The sequence below is a fragment of the Mus caroli genome, chromosome 14 (genome assembly GCF_900094665.2).
Source record: "Mus caroli chromosome 14, CAROLI_EIJ_v1.1, whole genome shotgun sequence".
Classification (NCBI taxonomy): domain Eukaryota; kingdom Metazoa; phylum Chordata; class Mammalia; order Rodentia; family Muridae; genus Mus; species Mus caroli.
Window position 1 is genome coordinate 72540032 of NC_034583.1, and position 5291 is coordinate 72545322.

At 36.2% G+C, this 5291-nt stretch overlaps 1 long non-coding RNA gene across 2 annotated transcripts in view; it reads right to left on the reverse strand.

Moving 5' to 3' along the window:
* LOC110309935 overlaps positions 1 to 3619 on the reverse strand; it is a 28768-nt gene extending 25149 nt beyond the window's left edge. For both annotated transcript variants that reach the window (XR_002379771.1, XR_002379772.1), the window contains exon 1: positions 3565 to 3619. This is a non-coding gene — a long non-coding RNA (uncharacterized LOC110309935). The remainder of the gene's footprint in view (positions 1 to 3564) is intronic.
* Between the last annotated feature and the right edge of the window lie 1672 nt (positions 3620 to 5291).

Consider the following 5291-nt stretch of genomic DNA (forward strand, 5'->3'; position numbering starts at 1 on the left):
TTAGCCTCTATCAGCAGACCTGGGAGGCTGGCTCTCTCCTTAGTTTCAGTGGTCAGAGTATTCTCTGCAGGCAAGCTCTATTCTTGCAGGGAAGGTGCCCAGATATCTGGTGTTCGAACCTGCCTCCTGGCAGAAGTTGTGTTCCAATCTCCAGAAGACTTAGGATCCCATGGGGAATCCTGTGTGGGTCCTTGCAGGTGTCTGGAGACTCCTCTGGCAAGGCACCCTGGTGCTCGAGTGGACCGGAAGGGACTTGTGCCCCAGCAGAGGCCGGGTTGCCTGCTTCCCTAGTTAATGCAGTCTCAGGTTCTGCACGATTGGATTGGAGCAGACGCTGTGTTCCTCTCACTGGAGGTCTTAGGATCCTGTGGGGAGTCCTGTGTGGGTCCTTGTGGGTGTCCGGAGACTCCTCTGGCAAGGCACCCGAGTGCTTGCCAAAGGGATTCTTAAAAACACAGAATAATGTCACCTGCAAATGTGGATGATATTATTTGTTTTCTTTTAATGCCCATTTTTCTCTTTATTCCTCCCTTGACTAATTTCTTTTGCTAAGACTTGGATCACTGTATCAAACAAAAGTAGAGAGATAGCAAGCAGCATGTTCTTGTCTTAGACTTTATAGGAAATGCTTTCAAATGTTTTTCCATTTAGTAGAATACTAGCTATAGGATTGTAATTTATAGCCTTTGGTTTATGGAGATACATTCTTTCTATTCCTAAATTCTTGAGGATTTTTATCATGAAAGTATGTTATACTTTAAAAAGTCAGTTTTTGCATCTATTAAAATGAATCTCTGGAATTTCTAAAGATGAAACTTAGCCAAAATTCTTCAAAGTATAGGTTTGAGCAAAACCTTTCTGGAAAAGATTTCAGTAGTTTAGGAAATAATGCCATAAATTATGGTATTAAATGGAATTCCAAAGCAATGTGAACAATTAGTATAGTGGAGAGACAACATCAAGAATAAAGGTAAATCTTTGTCAACTATATATGAGATAGGGAATTAATATCATTGCAAGCTCTTAGAGTTAAACATAGTTGGTAAATAAATTGAAATGACAGCTCTAAAAAATAATGGAATACAAAATGGCCAATATACATTTGAAAAACTATTCACTGTCTTTTTCTTTTTATAATGGAAATGCAAATTAAAAGAACATCAGGATTTCATATCACTATAGTGAAAATGGCTATCATTAAGATACAAAATACAGTAATCCAGGTTTGTCACTATTGGGAATAAGCCTAAAGGAATCTAAATCAGGGTATCACAGGGAGGCATGCATAATGATATTGATTGCTGTGCTCTAGCTATACCAAGATAAGGAACCATCCTAGATTACTGTTATTAAATCAATATTTGGAACAATGTGTGGTATATACAGAGTGGTTTTATTTACCCATAAGGAAAAAATTGTCATTTTCAGGAAAATGAATGAAACTTGAGATCATCAAGGCCAAAAATGAAAATTAGCCAGATTAACACTGGGCAGTGGTGGTACATGCCTTTAATCCCAGCACTTGGAGGCAGAGGCAGGCAGATTTCTGAATTTGAGACCAGCCTGGTCTACAGTGTGAGTTCTAGGACAGCCAGGGCTACACAAAACCCTGTTTTGAAAAAAACCAAAAAACAAATTAAGATGTACAGATATTGCTGGTTTTCTCATATGCAAAATCTGGAATTAAAACCTTATTTCTATTTCTTATTACATATATGTATACCAAGGGTATATGCACTGGAGTGCTGGAAGCTGTAGTTCAGTGGTTTCAGATCTACTTGGAGCTGGAGTTACAAGAGATTGTGCAACACCTAATATGTGCTCAGGAAACTGATCACTTATCTGTTAAACCAGTGTATACTCTTAACTGCTAAGCATTTCTGAGTGCATGCATTTATGTATGTTTCTCTGTCAAAAAGGACTGTGGTGGGAGAGAAAGAGGTATAAAGAGAGGTAAAAAGATATATCAAGAGTCAGTAATGGAATACAAATGCAGGAATATATATATATTCCTTCTGTACAACCATTCCCCAACCGCCGTTTGTGTGTGTGTGTGTGTGTGTGTGTGTGTACAGAAGTAGATATGTTTATTAGAGAGAATACCCAGAGAAAAATAACAGGAAGATATGAGAGAATAGTTGAAGAAATCAAATATGAATTAGGTAAGCAATCTTCGAATCTCGGGTCTCCTTAGTATAAAAAAAATACAGCTGTTAATAGCTCCTAAATCTATTCACAATATGCACAGACAGTCTTAATCACCAGCCTGTTATGTTTCTTAGAAGCAGGCCTCAGAATAGGTCAGCTGTTTATTTCTAGATGATTGAAAACACTTGCACATATGTTCATCAACCTGAAGCCACATGCATGGGTTAAGACTGGGAAGCGTAGTAGGGTAAGTTGAGATCCTATTACTGATTGAATTTTCCACATGATTTGCTGAGGATGCAATTCCTATTTAACTCATTAACACGTTTAATTCCAATCATCCTAAATACCACCAAATGTGCAAAATCAGAATTGACCCAATTTCCCTTCATGACCAGGATTCTCTTTTCTCCACTCACTGCTACTCTCTTTCTACAGACATTTTTGTAATGTGTGTTTTCTGGAATTCATTTTTTGTTATAAAACCATTCTTTAAGCTCTAAGCCCACATACACAATTTTCTCTGAACATGCTTGACATTATTTTATGTTCCCTTTCAGACTCAGCACATTAAGCTCTCCAGTGGTAATTCTAACAGGAACATGATACTCTGAGCTTTCTGTACAACAGAGAACTTAGAAATCTGAGATGACACTGGCATCCTCCTGACTACCTATATTCAATTCCTAATAGTTCTTTTCCTATTCTCATATAAGTATAACCCTCCTAGGGTTTATGATATCAGACTCCAAGCATCTTCTACATATAGTTTTAACCTCTACAGTTATCATTGCTCATGTGTAATGGGCATTGCTGTATAACTCACAATGTTCTTTGTTTTAGGAACTTCAATCAGAATAAATGTGAAAAAAATCCAATTCTCCATACTGAAAACATCTTTAGCAGGAACCAATCAATCTAAACCTTTCACTTTCAAATCTTTTGGAAGTCTTGGACTTTGTAAGCATCTCAAACTATTGGGCCTCTGTTGACTTAAACTCTTAACACATACTCTTTGATCACAACTTCATTTACCTTAATTTCTTCCTATTTTCATGCTAGGGAAATCTCTCTGATGTTATTGAAAGCTTGAGTGTCTTCAATCTGATTCACTTCTGGACACACCATGCTGCTACTTACCAATTGCTTTTTTTCTTCTCTACTCTACTTATTGCAAACTTTTCCATTGGATCAATTTAACCATTGGATACTTCTAATGCCCAGGGTGAAAAGAACTGTTGGAGAAACCCACACGGTAAGTAATCGAGATCCACGGAAAAGTCAATGTGTATCTTTGATTTGTACTCACTGCTTATAGTGTTACATGTGTTCATTTTCCCTTTTTGCATTTCAGAGTAGGAGTTTCTAAATTTGATACTGTTTGCAGCCCTGATTGTAGTGTCACTTTTTCTTTACCTTTGTTGATTCAAGTAGAGTCAATAACACAATGCAGATAGTTTGTAGGATGTCTGTGAAATCAAACACAAAGTTTTTAAAGCATGGATGATCTCGAATCATTCTGTATACTCTGAAAATCTTGATTATAATGCCTTGCCAATTTTAAGACTTAAATTTTATATTTAATTTAGTGTACAAATACTGGGGACATTGAAATGGATCAGTAGGTGAGATTACTTGGTAAACATAAGAACCTGAAGACTTGAGATCCAATTGCCAGTTTCCACATACAAAGACAGGCAAGTTGGGTTTGCCTGAATTCACATCCAATATAGGGGAAAGTGGTGTATTTTGAGAGATTCTTGTCTATCCAGACTATTAAAAATGGTAGCTTTTGGTTCAGTGAGACACTGTTTCAAGGCAGTAACAAGGTGAGCAACAGATAAATTTTTCTGGTCTCTCCATACATGTACACGCAGTCCTGAGAATTGAGCTGTATGTAACACACATGCACACATACACACAAGCACAAATAATAATGGTGTTTCTAAGTTTAAATAATTATATAATTCAAGAATATAGTTGATTCTCATCATTTATGGATTTTGTGATTCATCAGATAATGTACATTTAGTTAGGTTTAAATCAATTCTAACATTTTAAACATCCAGTGGTATTTACAGAGAAGCAAAAACTTAGTATTGCTAGACTTTATGTTATCAGCTAAACTGGCACCAGAAGAATTCATTTTCTTTTGTTGTTGTTTTTCAGTTGTGTGTTTTTGTTTTTGTTATTCTATGTAGCCCTGGCTTTCCTGGAACTCACTCTGTAGACCAGGCTGGGCTCAAACTCAGAAATCTGCCTGCCTCTGCCTCTCAAGTGCTGGGATTAAAGGTGTGTGCTGCCACTGCCCAGCAAAATCATGTTCTATCATAATCAAACTTATTTTGTCATCAGTTTGTGACCAAATTTTGTGCTTTTAGTTGATTTGACTAAAGAAAAAAAAAAAAAAAGAAAAATGAAGAAAGAAAATCGAAGCCCAGGGTGTGTTACTCCCAAGCACAAGAAGGTCGTCTAAAGGGGTAACAGATGCTGCATAAGCTTTGCTCACAGGGGAGTTTTAGATCTCTTGCCATGAGCATAATGTTGGTGCTTCTGAAGCATCCTGAAGCAGAAACACATATAAAACTGAATTATTGACAACTGACAAAGAAATTGTGACCAACGAGTCACACAAATCTTAAACCCAGGATGACCCTAGGAACAGTAGTTGAGGCATGAAGTCTTCATCGTGGTTAACTCAATAATAGGAAGCTGTCACAAGTAGATATGAAGACTATGGAAGACTAAAGGTTAATATATGACCCCTGACAGTGCTCTAGTTGGTAAAATAGATAAATAAATAATTAAACAAACAAACAAACAAATATGCACTACTAACTATCACGAACAACTACCAACCATGTCACAAAAATAAAAATATTCAAAACGCTAAAGATTAAATTAATAAAGTTTTATTGTAAATTTTCATTTTTAAGCTAAAAATTAGAGATGTGTTAATTTATTCTTCTAATATATATATACATATATAGATATAGATATACTTATATATATATATATATATACACACATATGTGTATATGTATATGTGCCTATATGTGTGTGTGTTTGCAGATACATGTGCGTCCTCCATTACACTCTTATCCTCTTACCCTTCCCAATAAACACTTTGTGTGTACCAGCAA